At 36.9% G+C, this 17,577-nt stretch overlaps 1 protein-coding gene and 1 non-coding gene across 2 annotated transcripts in view; one reads left to right on the top strand and one right to left on the bottom strand.

The window, feature by feature from the left end:
* Window positions 1-17,577, top strand: part of OLA1 (Obg like ATPase 1) — a 164,188-nt gene that overhangs the window by 58,927 nt on the left and 87,684 nt on the right. The gene's annotated exons all lie outside the window — the stretch shown is intronic.
* On the bottom strand, window positions 1,917-2,038 carry LOC118757964 (small Cajal body-specific RNA 17). Its single transcript, XR_004995465.2, has one exon. It is a non-coding gene; the product is annotated as a small Cajal body-specific RNA 17 (non-coding RNA).

Genomic DNA, 17,577 nt, shown 5'->3' with positions numbered 1-17,577 from the left:
ACACAAACTAGCACCCATATGGGATCCTGATACTTTGCAAGGAAAGGATTAACCAGTTAAGTCATTGTGCTGGGCCCTTGTTCCATTCTTGTTTGTTTCTTACTTACTGCAGTAGAGCATAAAGCCATTTGGAATAAATCCCAGAAGAGCATCTAAAACCGCTCTTGTCTAGATCACCAGTGGGTTCCATTTGCTCTCTTACTTTTCTGTACGTTCTGGTGGATTGGCTAGTTATCTGTTTCATGGCTACTAGAATGCTGAATGCCATGACAGTTGACTTGGCTATTCCTCATTATTTGTTGAATGATGACTTAGTGTGCTCCAAACCCCTTTTTGCATGCCTTACGTGCACCATGTTCACTTGCCTGATTTTTTTTTTCCTCTTGGAATAAATTCCTAACAAAGGAAATTATTGAGTAAAAAATTGTACAAGGGTTGGCACTATGGCACAGCAGGTTAAGCCACCATTGAGAGGCCTGCATTACACATTAGAGTACTGCTGGAGTCCTGCAGTCTGCTCCCTGCTAATAATGACCCAAGTGTTTGTTTCCCTGTCACCTGTGTGGGGAAACTCAGTGTATGGAGGTCTTGAGTGCTGATCCAGCCCCGCAGTTAAGGGCTGTTGGGTAGCAAAGCAGTGGATGAAAAGTATCTCCGTCTCATTCTCTTACCCTGTCCCCCCCTACGCCCGTTACTCTGCCTCCCAAGTATTCAGGAAGAAAAAGCAATATGAACATATTAAGGACTTTGTTACTGGTTGGTAAACCACCTCCTTAAGTAAAACATACTGTTAGTACTTGTTTATTTTTTAAGGCATTGACATTTATCATGAATATGTCTTCTTGAAACAAATTGTTATTACTTTTGATGTAGAAATGCAGAATCAAATTATATGCTAATAATCAGATGTGATCTGCATTTTCATACTTACATATTCTGGTAGGTCTGGATAATCTAGTAGAAAGGGGTTCTCATCAAGTTTTGTGTCAGTAGGGCAGTCAGCAGAGACTCAGAATATCATTGAAGCAGTATGGCTGTCTTTAGGGAAAAGCCTTACCCATTATACTGCATCCTGCTGTCTTGTCTGAGGAGTAACGCATTTGCTAGAGGTGCTTTCCTTTAGATTGCAGCCCCCGTCAGAGATTAAGCACCGTGTTAACAAGCACTTTTACTGTATTAGTTGAAGAAATAGAACAGTGACACACGTTTATATACACAACAAATATGTACTGAATTTGTGGTGCTGTCCATAAAGTTGAGTAGTCTGATTTTGCTTGTCTGTGTCCAGAATTTTGTCGTCAAATTGAAGATAAAACTATAGGTAAGAATGAAAGTGAATACATTGTGTAAGTGTCTTGGTGTAACATTGAATCTAGCGTTGTTTTCTACATAAGTAAAATATTTATAATAAGCTGTATCTTATTATATCTTTTTTTTAACCTTCATTGAGAGAAATATTTCTTCTAATGTTAATTAGCTAGTAGCTGCTGCTTTCAGTATGCCTCAATTATAGTATGCTGCTTGATTATATGTTATAGAATAAACTTAAGGGTATCTTATGCTGTTAGGCTAAGAAGATATATATTAGTTTACTGTTAGGAGCAGGTTTCTTTTCAGTTTGGTGGGGGAAAAGGGAGATAAAAGTAAAAAATATAAAGATATACCAAGATTTTGTATTATTATACTGTCTTAATCTGTTTATATTTCTGATTTTTTTTTTAATTGGCAAGAGAATAGTTACCAATCTAGAATGTTTCAGGAAAATGGAATTTTTCTTGTTCATTCGTTCGTTTGTCCTTCCTTCTTTCCTTTTTTCTTTTCTCTTTTCTTTTTTTTGCCATTATATTTAGGGTACAGTGGCGGAGGCCTCCTCCTCCCTCCCGCCTAGCCTCCCCTGCACCCTTTAACTCCCAGAGCGCCTGGTTCCCTGGCCCTACTTCACCTGCCTCATTTTCATAATCCTCTCCGGCCACGGGGCCTAATCATATAAGGGAAATATTGTGGGCTCATTTGGAGTCTGCACTTGGGGGTCCAGGCATACCTGACCTTACTATCCTTGCTGTACCCCCTTTGCCACCCAGCACCCCACCCGTGCACCAGCCCACCGCTGGCTGGAACATGGAATTTTTCAAGTGTAGTCATCACTACTTTCTAATAATTGACAGTAATTATTCATTAAATATCTTTACAGTCATATGTGTAACCCTAAGATCTGGATCAGTAAAATTCATAGCATATCTGTTCTTATAATGATTATAGGCAAACCTGGGCATAAAGGCAAATGACAAAAATCAGTGTAACTCAGAATTAGTAAATAAATGACCTGCTTTATATTCTGTGAAGCCAGTTTTAGGAGGTTTACTTTACACATATTGTCACCATCAATACAAATGTCTGTGAGCCTTTGTAGGCTTACAAGTCTCTGTGTCTGGGATAGTTGAGCAAAAAAATATTTTATGCTCCACAATTGTTGATGGTAAGAGTTTTCTTTTTTTTTTTTTAAAGATTTATTTGTTTTTATTACAAAGTCAGATATACAGAGAGGAGGAGAGATAGAGAGGAAGATCTTCCGTCCGATGGTTCACTCCCCAAGTGAGTGCAACGGCCAGTGCTGTGCCGATCTGGAGTGAGCCAGGAACTTCCTCCAAGTCTCCCACACGGGTGCAGGATCCCAAAGCATTGGACCATCCTCAACTGTTTTCCCAGGCCATAAGCAGGAAGCTGGATGGGAAGTGGAGCTGCCGGGATTAGAACTGGTGCCTATATGGGATCCCGGCACGTTCAAGTCGAGGAGTTTAACCACTGGGCTATTGCGCTTGGCCCAAAGCTTAAACTTTTTAATGAACTGAACTTATTTGGAAAGAATGTTCTTGTACAACTTTTTTGAGAAGTTGCTGTTTAAATCATGCTGAGTGGTGTAATTGTGTTTAACATAGTTTTAAACCTTTGGTTCAAGAGAATACTAATTCTGAATATTGATTTGGATGTCTGCACTTCTTAGACTGCTGAGTACAAATGAATTTTGTAAAAGTTAGCCTAAATCTAATTTAAAAGCACTGCTATTCTCTGCTGCAAAACCCAGAAGCTAAGCAAAGGCAGTGGAATCCCCTGGATCATTTATTTATTTTTTTTTTCAGGTGCACTCAAAGTTAGCGATTATGTGAGCTCCTCAGGAAATTAGTATCAATTAAAACAGAAAGGTATGTCCCAAGAAGACAAAAATCCAAAAAACATAGTGTACAAAAAGTTGTTCACTTTTTCCCAGTTCAGCTAATTCTCCATTTGTTTCAAATATATTAACCTTCAATTACGTTGCTCAGACCATAAACCAAACCAGTTCAGAACAGTCCAAGTAAAGCTTCATGTTTTGGTAACTTTAATTCTGCCCTTCTTTCTTCCTGATAGAAGTATTTCTCTTAAAGAAGTAATATGTATTAAAATTTGTCTTGTGTATATAAGGTAGTTAAATTTTACTTTTCCAAACCATTGAAACTTTGATGCTAGTGTTTATTTATAGGGTTTTTTTGTGGAAGAAGGTAGGTTCATAAATTAAAATAGTCTTGTTTTACCAGTTTTGTTTCATTGCTTAATTTAATTCTTTATAAGGAACAGTGCTTTGATTTAATTAGCACCTAAGGATTATGTGTTAATTGTTGCATGCTTTCCTAATACCACCAAGTATTTATAATAAATAACTAAATAAATATCCATACTTGGTTAATGCCTATTAGTAAACTGAAAATTGTTGAATAAAATTATTACATTCAGATGAATGAATCTTCAGATATAACTTGTTAACTTTAGAAGCAGTTTGACATGTACAGCTCTTTTATGTAGTTCTTAAAAAAACTTTTTAAAATGGGATTGTAGTACATTTGAAATCATTGGAGAATCAGTGAATTAGGGAAAGTCAACAACTTTTTGTAGAGTTTCTTTTAAGATCTACCTTTCTGTTTTAATTGATACTAATTTCTTGAGAAATAAAACTTCTTGATTAGTAACTGTAAGTGCACCTGAAAAAAAGTTAACAATCCAGCATACTTGATTTTATTAAATTGATTTACTGCAAAAGTCTCTTGCAATTTGCTTATGGTTTCTAACTTTTGCAGCAGAAAATAATAGTGCTTTTAAATTGGATCTATGCTAACTTTTAAAAAACGTATTTGTTCCAAGCAGTCCAAGAAGTGCAGAGATCCATGTCAATATTCAGAATTCATATTTTCCCTGAACAGAAGGTTGTGATAAAATGGTACATGGTGTGTTTTCATTGCCTGTTGAAAGACTTTCATGCAGTTAAAATAAGCATTTTGATGGTGGTTGAATTAAGAGTTTTTGTCAGTCTCTTCTCATCATGGATGATTAGACTAAAACGTCTGCTTGTCTTGACTTGAGATCGCCACAGCTTCAGATAACATGCTTTGTGATTGAAGGTCGAAATATTTTGAATTCTAATAGGCTGCCAGATGAATTGCTTGAAATAGACTGTAAAATTTCAAGGCTTCCTTTTCCATCTGCTGTGAAAAGAACCATTGGGAATGGTTGAGCTTGATGATCATAGAATTACTGGATGGTGATTCTAAAACCCTCAAAGGGAAGTTGCTATGGAGATCTAGTTCCAAACTGTGAAATGATTCACCTTTGAAAGGCTGCAGGGTCTGAGAAGCTGAACACATCATTGTTCAGGTGGTCATTGGTTAGGAAATTGCTGGTGCCTGTGTAATCAGCACTCCTGTGGTAGTTAACGATCTAAAAAGGTTTGTTCTGAATGATGTGGGACAACAGCAATGTGCATAAGATGGCTTCTCTCAATCATGGTTTGCTCAGTCTGGTGCTTGTAAAAATACAGCAAACTAAATTGCATGGAAATGAACTGCTTTATTGAAGAAATCTTTTGAAAACAAAATTTTACATTGATGAGTTTGACACCTAAAATAAAGTGGTTCCTTTTGAAAGTAAAGTTTTTGCAGTCAGACACATGCTTTGTTTTTTTAATTTTAATCCATTCCCTCCACCTCCCCATCCCCACCCACACACACTCAGAGTTTTGTGATAAGCTTTTTATCTCTGTAGGTCCAAGCCACAGTTAAATGTTTTTAATATCCTAAATACTATACCAAGAGCCTTGCTACATAACCACAGGCTCACCTGAGAAGTTTAGAAACGCCCCTCAACCCACTGAGAGTGAGTCTGTGGAAGTTGCCAAATCAGTAAGAGTAGAATTTAATTAATTTCCTTAAAGCCATCTGCTGCTTCATTCCCCAGGTCGCCTCAATGACCAGAGCTGAGCCCATCCAAAGCCAGCTACCAGGAACTTCTTACAGATCTACTCAAATGGGTCCCCTGGTGTGTGCAAGGCGAGGATATAGCCATTGAACCATTACGCTGGGCCCCACAAAATTTTTGTTTCACATTTTGTGATGTTTTAAGTGGATTTTTAAAAATTTTCTCTTACTGCTTTTATTAAATTTAAAAAGTCAGCTTGGGGTCAGCATGATAGCCTACTAGCTAAAATCCTCGCCTTGCAAGTGCTGGGATCCTATATGGGCACCAGTTCATGTCTCAGCTGCTCCACTTCCTTTCCAGTTCCCTGCCTGTGGCCTGGGAAAGCTGTCAAGGACAGGACAAATCCTGGCTTCAGATCAGCTTAGTGCTGGTCGTTGTGGCCACAAGGGGAGTGAAGCAGCATATGGAAGCTCACTCTCTCTGTCCCCTTCTCACTGTAAATCTGACTTTCCAATGAAAAAGAAATACATCTTTTAAAAAAGTCCGATTTCACTTTTATTTCTAGAAGCCTGAGATGAGAATTTTTAAAAATTCATATCTTGACTGGTAGTGTAAAGCAATGCCTTAAACAGCACTTGTGAATCCAGTATTTCATATTGATGGGTGCCCATCTGAGGCCTGACTGCTCCATTTGGAAACTAACTCCCTGCTGACGAATTTGGGAAAGCAGCAGAAGATGGCCCAAGTACTTGGGCTCCTGCCACCTACCAGTAGCAGAACCAGTTTTTGAGCTCTAAGCTCCAACCTTGATCCTGGCCCAGCCCTGGCCATTGTGGCTATTTGGGAGCAAACCAGCAGATGGAAGAACAATCTTTCTGTCTCCTTCTGTCTCTTTTAAACAAACAAACAAATCTTTAAAATTTGATGGCAAGCTATTCTGTGTTAAGGTTTCAGAATAGGTAAAATTAATCTTAGTGTCTTAAAACCCTATAATGTTTATATTTAGTAATCAGGTTTGAGTTTTATCACAGGTAGTTTTCTTAAAATAAGATTTATTTGTTTGAAAGGTAGTTACAGAGAGAAAGAAATATCTTCCAATACTGGTTCATTCCCCAAGTGGCCTCAGTGACTGCAGCTGAGCCAGGCTCTGATATGCTACTTTTCCAGGTTCTTTAGTAGGGAGCTGGATTAGAATTAGAGTTCTTGGGACTCACAAGTACCCATATGGGTGGCTGGCATTGCAGACAGCAATTTTACTTGCTATACCACAACACCAGTGCCAGAGATAGTTTATTATATCAAATTTCTCTCTATATGGTGTTTCTTTAAAATATTGGTATACATAACAAAATCATGAATTCTTAGTGTACAGTTTGCTGAATTTTATTTATTGCATACAGTTTCCACTATCACATTTCAAATATGCCTGTATGAGGTGAATGCTTGAGCTAGTGGCTAAGGCATACGTTGGTGCCAGGGTTTGATGCCTTGCTCTGACTGCCATTTCCAGCTGTCTGCTGAAGAGGAACCTGGGAGGCAGTAGTGATGGCTCATTTACCTGGGTTCTTGACATCCATATGGAGGACTTAGGTTTGAGTTCCTGACTTGAATATTTTGAGGAGGTAAACCAGAAGATAGAATATCTTTTTGTCTCTCTTATTTAAGTAAAAAAAAAAAAAATATCAACCTCCTTAAAAGGAAAAGAAAACCTAAAATGATCAGTGTTTCATATCTAGAATGTTTTTTCATGATCTGTTACAATGGATCCTGTCCCACACCCTTATCTTCAAGAAACCATTAATCTGCTTTCTATCAACTTTATTTTTTATTACTGTAGATTTTGATATTGTGTTATATATAGTTTTCTTTGTTTGGTTTTTTAAAAATCTGCATGCCATTTTGAGTTCCATCAGTGTTGTATATGTAAATATTTGCTTATTACTATGTAGCCCTTAATAGAATGGCTACTTTGTAGGTTATTTATACATTTATTAGTTGGTGGGCATTTGAATTGTATCCATGTTTTATTATAAAGGATATTTATAGACAAATGTTTGTAGATATCTACTTCTCTGAAAGTAGGTTTCCTGAAGTATGTGATTTAGCTATGTAAGATACTGCTATTTTTCTCTTTATTTTTTATTTGAAAGGCAGAGTTGAGGAGAGAGAGGGGGAGAGAGGGAGAAGCAGAGGCCTTCCACCTAGTGTTTCACTCTCTAAATGGCTGCCATGGCCAAGGCTGGGCTATGCCAGGCTGAAGTTAGGAGCCAGGAGCTTCTTTTGGGTCTCTGTCAAGGATGGCATGGACCCAAGCTCTTGGATGATTCTTCACTTCGTTCTTGGGCACATTTGTAGGCAACTAGATCAGAGTCAGAACCCTATGGCTCAGCCACAACGTTTTTGATTTATTAGCCGCAGTGTAAGAGTTCCAGTTCCTCCACTTAACAACACTTGACTTTGTCAGAAGTTTAAACTTGAGACTCCTTAGTGTTTCATTCTGACTTTAGTTTCCGTTTTCCGGGTAATTAGTGCTTTCTTACCTTTGGTGAATTACTTGTTTATAGCATTTGCCTATTTTTTTTACTGAGGGATTGTTTGTAATATTCTGCGCTAAAACAGTCTGTTGTATGGAGACTGGATACAAGTACTTTTGCAAATATCTACTTTGTGAAATTTTGTCACTGTTCGTGGCTTTTCTTTTCGTTTTGTTTATTGTGCTTTTTTACCTAATGGCTCATAATGTTTACTCTATGTTTGAGAAGTCTTTACCCAATCCAGTGTCCAAGAGATTTTCTTTCATTAGTTGATTTCTTTGGCCTTTACTTTTAAGTCTGTCTTTCATTTCTAGTTAATTTGCATATGGCATGAAATAAGGAGTTAATTTTCTTCTATACAGATAACTAGTTGTGTCAGAATCACTTATTAGAATATCATTTCTCTCACTGAATGCCCTTGGCACTTTGTCAGAAATCAGCGGGGGTTCCAATGTGGGTCTGTTCTGTTCCGTTAGTCTCTGTTTATTCTTCTGCCAATAGCACACGGTCTTGATTACTTTAACTGTGTATAGTGAGTCTCGACCTCAGGAATTACAGGTTTCTGATTCCATTCTTTTTCAAATTTGTTTTAGCTTTTCAGGGTTCTTCATATGTTTGAAAAATTTGCCAGTTTGTTACCTTTTTACTAAAAATCTGCTAGAATTTTTCATTGGATTTTGACCTTATATTGAAACTGCGACTGGAGAGTACCTATTTGTAAAGATGGCAGATTTCTTTATTTGGGTCTTTTCTCAGAAATGTTGTATAGGTTACGAAGTGCAAGTCTTTATATGCACATATACAAAAAGAGACATAGGAAAATTTTTTATCTGCTGTTCATTCCCAAATGTCCATAACTGCTGCAGCTGAGCCAGGTTGAAACCAGGAATCTACAGTGTAATCTAGGTCTCCCATGTGGCAGCAGCGCCTGGGTTGTTTTGCTGCCTCGCAGACCCAAACAGCTAGGTTGGAAGCAGAGGCAAGATTCAAACTCAGCACTCTGATGAGGGCGTCCCAAGTAATGTCCTCACTACTGTGTCAAATGCTCATATCTTGATTGTTTAATGCCTTTGTAGGAATAGATCATAATCTAGATGATTTCAGACTTTTTATATTTACTGAGAATCAAGTAGTTGTATCTTATTTACCCATGTGAGAGACTTGAGATGATCTTTACAAGAGATTTCTTCCTTTCTTCCTTTTTTAGATTTAATTATTTCTACAGAAAGACTGATGTACAGAGAGAATGAGAGACAAAGATCTTTCATCCACTGGCTCACTGCCCAAATGGCTGCAATGACCAGAGTTGAGCCAATCCAAAACCAGGAGCCTCTTCCAGGTCTCCCACTCAGGTTCAGGAGCCCAAGTATTTGGGCCATCCTCCTCTGCTTTGAGCCTTGTGTTTGTGGTGTTTGTTACTGCTACTCTTCCTTTGTTTTTTTATGTATTTTTTTGATGACTGGATTATTGCTTAGAACTTTATCTTAACAATTACCTTGGTTTTTAACAGTTTTTACTCATTTTATTTTATTTGTTGTACAGAAAGACAAGCTGACCAAGAGGTATCTTTAATTCAATCTTTCATTCCCCAAATAACCTGCAATAGCTAGGGCTGGCCCAGGCCGGCCTAGGCTGAAGCCAGGAGCTAGGTACTCTTTCCAGGCCCCAGCTATGTGAGTCAAGGTCTACTGGTTTCCTAGAAACAGTAGCAGGGACTGGATTGGAAATGAGGTAACTACAACTTGAACGAAATCTCTGACCTGCCATACAGTTGTCCCAGTCATGGCTCACCCCACTCTGCCACAATACCTGGCCCCTGCCTTTTACCTTCAATGTTTGTGTTATATCTCTGCTATTCTGTGTTTGCAATTGGGTATACTGTTTCTGATTTCCTCCAGTTTGGGTAGTTGTTGGCAAGGATGACCAGTTTTGATTGGTCTCATCTGATCATCTTGAGCCTGCTTGTATCTAGGCCCCTGCTTTCAGCTTTTCATACCAAACTGGGATCCAGAGTTGATCAGCTCCAGCGACTCTCATCTTTGCAGCTGCCATCTTCATGCTTTAGGTGCTACATGTGCCCTAGTCAAGAATAGCTGCCTGGCCTGTGTACTAATTTTGAGTTTATTCTCCTTGAGGTTCATTGAATTCCAACCTGTGAGTTTCCCTCCCCCCCCTTTTTTTCCCCTTTTGTGGGAAATTGGATAGCATTTTATTAGCTCTTTAAATCTCTCTCTTTTTTTTTTCTTTAACCTCTTGTCCTTACCATCTAGGACTCCAATTCTATGCATGTTGGATGTTGGACCATTTCTTATTAGCTGATGGATCTTTGAAGCTCTGTTTCTGTTGACTCAGTCTTCATTGTGCTGTTTGGGCTATGCAATTTGTTCTTTGTGGTAGCACGCTCTTTTCCTTAGTTATCTCAGTTTGGTTCTTACATCCATATAATTTTTTCCCTCAAAAATCGTATTTGTAATACTGAATCTACTACATTCAACCTTCCTTCATTACTTGCCTGTTATTTTGTTTCTCTTGTGGTGAAACCTTTTTTTTCATTGTAGGTATAATTTAATTTTTTTAAAGATTTATTTTTATTGCAAAGTCAGATTATATATATATATATGTATATATATATATATATATAGAGAGAGAGAGAGAGAGAGAGAGAGGAGGAGAGACAGAAGGAAGATCTTCCATCCGGTGATTCACTCCCGAAGTAACCGCAACAGCTGGTGCTGCGGCAATCCAAAGCCAGGAGCCAGGGACTTCCTCTGGGTTTCCCACACAGGTGCAGGGTCCCAAGGCTTTGGGCTGTCCTCGACTGCTTTCCCAGGCCACAAGTAGGCAGCTAGATGGGAAGCAGGACCACTGGGATTAGAACCGATGCTCATATGGGATCCCGGTGCATTCAAGGTAAGGACTTTTGCTGCTAGGCCACAACGCTGGACCCTAATTTGATTTTATTTATTGAATTTAGTTTTAATAGATACTTCAACATTTCCTCAGCTACTTTATCATCTGAGTCATCCTCAAGTTCAGTTTTGCTTAATTCTTTTCTTTAGTATGCTCAACTCTATGTTTACTAATTGTGGAGTACAAGTTTTGGTAATTTTGAATTTTTTTTTCTGAGTAATAGTATTTTGCATTAGTAGGCAGCTGTTTGACCTTGAACTGCAAAGTCTGTTTCTTATGCAGCAACTAGTTTCACTTAAGATATTTTACCTTTAGCTGGTCAGCTCCAGGTCCACCCTGCCAATGCATGGCTCAGGTGTTTGTCAAGGTGGCATGTATTTGGACCACCGTATTAGTTGCTGGCACCGCAGGGGTGGCTTTATCCACTGTAGCACAGCACTGGCCCTGAGCTGAACATACTGAAAGGCACACACCGCTCCATGTAACTTCCCTCCTTTGGCTATGTGCTTGTAATCTTGTCCACATTTTATATAATATAGATAGGTAGGTAGGTATGTAGATAGGTAGGTAGGTAGATAGATAGATAGATAGATAGATAGATAGATAGATAGAGTTTTTCTCTGCCAGGATACGAAGTAATGGCTTTCCAGTAGTATTTTTTTTAATGCTGTTATTGAAAAATGGAAGCCATCATACTTTAATTGTTATATGATAAACTTTGTTGTATGAGAATTGTTCATTACAAAGATTTTGTTTCTGACGATTGTGAATTTACTAGTGCCAGAGAGCTGTCTCATGTAACCTTTAGAGGTAGATTGAAGAAGATGGCAAAGATTCAGTCTAGATTGCTAGTGACAAAGTTTTTCAGTTTATATTTACTGATATCTAATAGGAAATTTTTTACCCCCTGGGGAAAGGCTTAACATCATTAACTTCTAGGTTCTTTCCCTTGCCTTTTTTTTCCCATTCAGTTTACTCAAGATTACTAAGGAGTTACAGAAGAAGGAAGAAGATATTTTTGCCTGATGAAAGAAAGTCTAAGTTAATAAAATCTTTTAACAAGATAATTTGAGGCCAAAAATTTGAGTACCTGGGTAAAAATCAACAGTACAAGAAGTATGTTTTACGTCTTTGTGCCCCATTATTTCAGAGATACACTGATGAATATCACTAACAGAAATTTTGTAGTTCTCTATACTATCATGGAGCAAAATTTCACAGATATTTAACATTTTATAGATAGCGATACTTAGCAAAATGATAAAGAAAGCAAGATTACGTTTTGCAATAGTAGCAATAGAAATGACTTTCCTCTTGGGATCAGAAGCTCATTCAACTAAAGGCTTAGCTAGATCTAGGATATACTCAAAGAATTTGAGATGGATGCCAATCTTTTCTGTTGTAGTTGAGCGTTCTAGTTCGTGGTGTCCTGGGTGTGTGAACTGGCGCCATGGCTTGCACTGCTGGATTCCTGGAAGAGATTCCTGGTCCTCCCTGGGTTTGTTCTTCACTGGCAGCTGCTCCTAGTCTGCCAGGAAGCTACTTCTCAGGCCTTTGTTACATCTTCCTGTTCCGCAGGAGCACTTATCATTCAGTTACAGTACTTTTACTAAGAGAATCAATACTTGTAATTTGATTAAAAAATAAAGGTTTTCAGGTATTTTAAAAAAATATTTCAGTTCTTATTTTCTGGTGTTAGGTGACGTTAATTAGGAATGCTAAAACACTTTCTGGACTTTCTTATAAATTGTTTCTTATTTTGTCTGTTAATGAAACGAGTTACTTTGACAAGTCAATACAATTTCTTTGATTATTGATATAACACTTTCGTGTATGATAAGAAGTTAAACATTATTTAAACAAATGATTCTGTGTTTGAGAAAGAAATATAGCTTGAGTTGGACAGTCTTTGTTTATATGTAAGGTAGCAAGAATTTACTGTAGCTTCTTTTGTCAGAGATTCTGCGCCATAATTTTTCTGTACTACATATTATTTGCATTTGTGGAGATGAAGAAAGTTGAGGTCAAAAAGATTGTTGTTTGCCGCATGACCTCAGGCAAGTTCATGGCAGAATTTATGATTTCTGAAGTCAGGACTTTTGGCCTGAACGCACCCATTCCACATTGTTTATACCAGCTGGATGTGTTTTCTTCAGACCTAGTCCTGAATGCCCTCATGCATTTTATGCTTGTGTTTATCCCAGTTTTAAATATGGGATGGTAGATCTTCTAGAAAGTTGAAGGATCACTGTTCTTGTCTCTTCCCTTCATGTTTTTAAGAGCAGCACTTCTCAACCATTCTTAAATCATTCAGTAAGTCTCCAGGAGTTTGAATTTCACACCATAGAAAGAGAAAAAAAAAAAGCCTGTTTTCCACAAAGTAAAAGCTAATTGTATGCGCTTTTTAAAAAAAGTTTGAATTTGTTTTATTACAGTTGCTGAATTGTGTGTAAGATGTAAATTCATCAGATTTTAAAATATGTTTAAGTAAAATTCTACCAGTAGCTGAATATAGCAGTGAGTATTTAAGTTTATGGTATGGTAGCTGTGAAACACAAATATGATACTTAATTTATGTGACATTAAACAGGAACCAGGATTTCCATAGCCTGTTGTATGATGCAAGGAGAGCAGAATATGTAGGATCTGGGATTGCTAGTATGTCTTAAACATGCTACCTTTAATTGTAATTGGCCATTGTGATGTATGCGTCTAATGCAGCTTATGCATTTGATTAGGTTATTGCCTCTTGTAAAATAGTCATGTTTTCTTGGGAATTACTTTTTCTGCCTGATACTCAGGGTTCTTCATTGTCAAGCATTAGTATGTTTTCCACCATGTTCTGTTATGTTCCAGATGTTCCTGCATTAGATTTACTCTTGGTATTCTGAATGTGCCACTGGACTTTCACCCTTCTCTTTGCAGTGCCTGCAGCTAATTTCTTTTTTTTTTTTAAAAAGATTTATTTATTTTATTACAAAGTCAGATATACAGAGAGGAGGAGAGACAGAGAGGAAGATCTTCTGTCTGATGTTTCACTCCCTAAGTGAGCCACAACGGGCCGGTGCGCGCCAATCTGAAGCCAGGAACCTGGAACCTCTTCCAGGTCTCCCACGCGGGTGCAGGGTCCCAATGCATTGGGCTGTCCTCAACTGCTTTCCCAGGCGACAAGCAGGGAGCTGGATGGGAAGTGGAGCTGCCGGGATTAGAACCGGCGGCCCATATAGGATTCTGGCGCACTGAAGGCGAGGACTTTAGCTGCTAGGCCATAGTGCCGGGCCCTGCAGCTAATTTCATTGTTGTCACTAAGACTCCTCTCTTCCTTTTGCTCTTTTTCCTACCTCCAAGATCGGGAGTGCTTTTTAGTATTTCACGCAGCCAAATACATTCTGTCTTACTTTCTCACTAGACTGTAAGCTCCTTGAAGGTATGGGCCATATCATATAATCTCCTGCCACATACTTAAAATACGTTTGTAACATAGCTGTCAATAGAAGAAGACAGTATATCGATTTTTATTGCTACAATTTGTTTTCTGCTTTAGAGAAAGCTAATCTATGATTGTGTTCTGGTGACTATTTTGGTTAACGCTTTGTTCAGTGTAAGGTGCAAATGAATTATATGTTCTTAGTGTTTTTATCCAGATCTGTTAATCAAACAGTAGATTTTAGATGAAGGAAAATAAATTTTTATATTTTAATGACTTATATTTTTTGTTAGTTTTTTGCATTTTCTTTGAGCTTGTAGTTACCCTTAACTCTAGAGATGGAATGCACTTATATATACATTGTTAATTTGTTTTTATTACTGTTCAGTATTGTCTGAGCTATTAATACTTTCATTAAAATTAAACATTACTAAAATGTACAGCATTGTGTTTAACTGTTGTTCATGTTACAGTTGGGTACATTCTTATATGTAAAAAATCTGTATGAAGGAAAGGAGATGTTACATCAAAAATGAACTGCACTATTTAAAATAGAAACTTGGGATCTTTTTAACATCACGGTTGAGTTAAACAAATAATCTTTCCAGCGTTACTCAGAGGTACAAGTAGTTAAAAATACATTTATACATATTATTTTTTAAAAACCTAGTTAACTTTAAAATATGTAAGTTTTCTTGTCGTTTAGGGTTCTGTGAAGCTGATCATCAAGAGAGTTGCAAATCATTGGTGGTTTCTATTTTCAGATTTCCACATCCCGGAGTAATTTGCTTTAATTTCACCCAATTTAACCTATACTTCACACCATCACCATTCAGCTTTAATAGCTATGTTCTATGCATAAGAAAAGCAGATAAATGTCCACAATTAGGCTGCAAATGATTACAACTAGTTAGGGCTTTATGAAGACAAAACTTAAAGGACTATGGCGCCAAACAAAGCCACAAAAGACGGCCGAAAATGCTGTTTCCAGAAGTCAAGTCTACTGTGGCATTTGGTTTATCACTTTTGTAGTTGATTTTTACTTTTTTTTTCATGTATTGGCAGGTGTGCTACTCTTAGACATACTCATATTTAAAGAATATAGTTCTTATCTTTTTAAATTTATTTACTTTCTTGAATCAGCATAGATAACCAGGCTGACTTTTAAAGTATATATATTAAAATGGTAGTAATTTGAGGGGAGGAATTAAGGACAGATTTTTTTTTGTTAATGTACTGGTATTTATGTGTCCTTGTCAATGTGTTTGTGAAAAAGAGGCTTTCCTGAAATGTTGACTTCTACGTTGAGTGATTCCGAACAGTTGATGCAGCTATAGGCCTATAATTCTGTTTAGAATTTATAGCTCTATATTAACATAAAAAGATCAGCAGATAATTAGTTATGAAATGTTACTTGTATGTATATACACATTTAGAAATAGTTTATTTTTGTAATACTTGCCTTCCTTGTGATCAGTTCTGATTAACAGTGCATATATTGATTTAATATACACATTATTTATGATTTGTCTTTTAAAATGCAATTTTAGTATAGCGGATCATAAATTTATAAAATGTAATTTCCTTCTTCAAAGTGAAGTTTATGATTGTGTTTATTTCTGTATTTTAAAAAGTCTCTATAAAGACTGGGTCCCATTTTTTTTTGAATTGAGGATTTCAGTCAAGGTTTAATATATAAATATTTTAAAATACACATAGGTATAATATAAATACATGTTAAATATAATGCAAGATTTTAGCTTAGTGATTTGACTCGAGTCATTTGATTAACTCTTTTCAGAAATTCTGTGGATAAGAGTAGTAATACTCTTTTGTATAGTAATTTTGTCAGGTCCACCCAAAATCATTCTGAAATACTACCCATTTTTAGAAATATAATATTCAGTATTCTGTTGTATGAAAGGTAACATGTATTTATTTAACACATGTGTTTGCTTTAGATAAACCTTAATTTGTTGAATGGTTAAATAAGTTTATTCTTACATTGAAACCGTATGAAAAATCCAAATAAATGTGGTTTTTATGTACACATAACAAATACATGTGTATAAGTGTACACACAGTTGCTAGCTTCAATGCTCATGAATTAATAGCTCGTGTACCTTTGTTTATAAAACCAGTGTATAGGGGAAAGTAAACTGAAACATACTATTTTTAAGTATCTTTATTTTAAAGAAAGTAGTTAATTATGTGTTCTACAAAGCAGACCAGTATAACCATTGCAAGACAATACTAGCCGTACAGTTTCCCAGTTGTATTAAACTACTTTCATATGCTATATCATAAAACTTTCAGTCCAATCAGCAGCTAAATTTAAATACTGCAAATTGTAGCAGCAAAACAATAATTCTACTGATTAGCCCCTTTCCATTTCTTGTAAGTGAACTGTTTATGCTGTTGAGTACCTTTTGAAAAAAGAAAAAGCCAAAACAGCCTTGATTAGTCAAGGAGTAATTGGATGACTTGATTTTAGCAAGAGAATGAATTGGTTGATGATAGCCTGTAACTAAGTGTAGTGGTTCTGTTCAGATGAATACATAACACACAGTCATCAGAGTTTGACAGGTATAACATATAAGCATTGCTAAAATCTGGTGGTGGGGAATTCAAGATGGAAATGTAGGGTTGCAAGTTTGCTATCAAATCTGTACCTAGAAGATTTGAGGTGATTTTAACAGGAATTTAGAAAATCCTCCACATTACTTTTTATTTTCATTTTACATTGGGGTCTATGAATAGGAAGGTTTTGTTTTTATTATAGTGCTTTTTGGTGTTTATATGTGTATGTATGTTAGTTTTTAAAATATGTTTATTTGAAAAGGAGAGTGACAGAGAGAGATCTTCTATCCTCTGGTTCGCTTCTGGCTTAATAACGGTTAGGTCTCGACCATGCTGAAACCAGGAAGCAGGAGCTCCTCTATCCTGGGCTCCCACGTGGCTGTAAACGGTCCAGTTACTTGGGCCATTTTGCATTGCCCTGCCAAGCAGATTAACAGGAAGATAAATTAGAAGGGGCATAGCCAGGACTTGAACCAGGACTTGAACCAGTTTACCTTGCTGTGCTGCAGCACCGGCCTCAATGATTCCCTTGCTTTATGCTCTAACACTGTAATGGCAAATGAGCTGCTGGGATCATTTAACTTTTTCATGGGCATCAGTGATATTGTACCTTTTCATTTTTGCCAAAAATCATGATTTGATAGTAGAGCCTTGAAGCATTAATTGTACTCATATTTAGCTATTTAAAGTTTTGATTATGTCAAAACTTTTTGCACACCACATTCTTTTTTATGATGTTCTGATTATTTTAAGACAATAAAGCAAAAAGTGTTTTAATTTATTTATTTGTAACTGATCTGAAATAAGCTCAGTTATACTGTCCTGTCTCCCAGCAAAGAATGTAATACAGTAGTCCTCCCTTCTCTGCTGCAATGAACTATGTAGGCCCAAGTGTTTTAGTTG

The sequence above is a fragment of the Ochotona princeps genome, chromosome 5 (assembly GCF_030435755.1).
Source record: "Ochotona princeps isolate mOchPri1 chromosome 5, mOchPri1.hap1, whole genome shotgun sequence".
Taxonomy (NCBI): domain Eukaryota; kingdom Metazoa; phylum Chordata; class Mammalia; order Lagomorpha; family Ochotonidae; genus Ochotona; species Ochotona princeps.
This window is presented reverse-complemented; position numbering and strand designations above follow the sequence as displayed.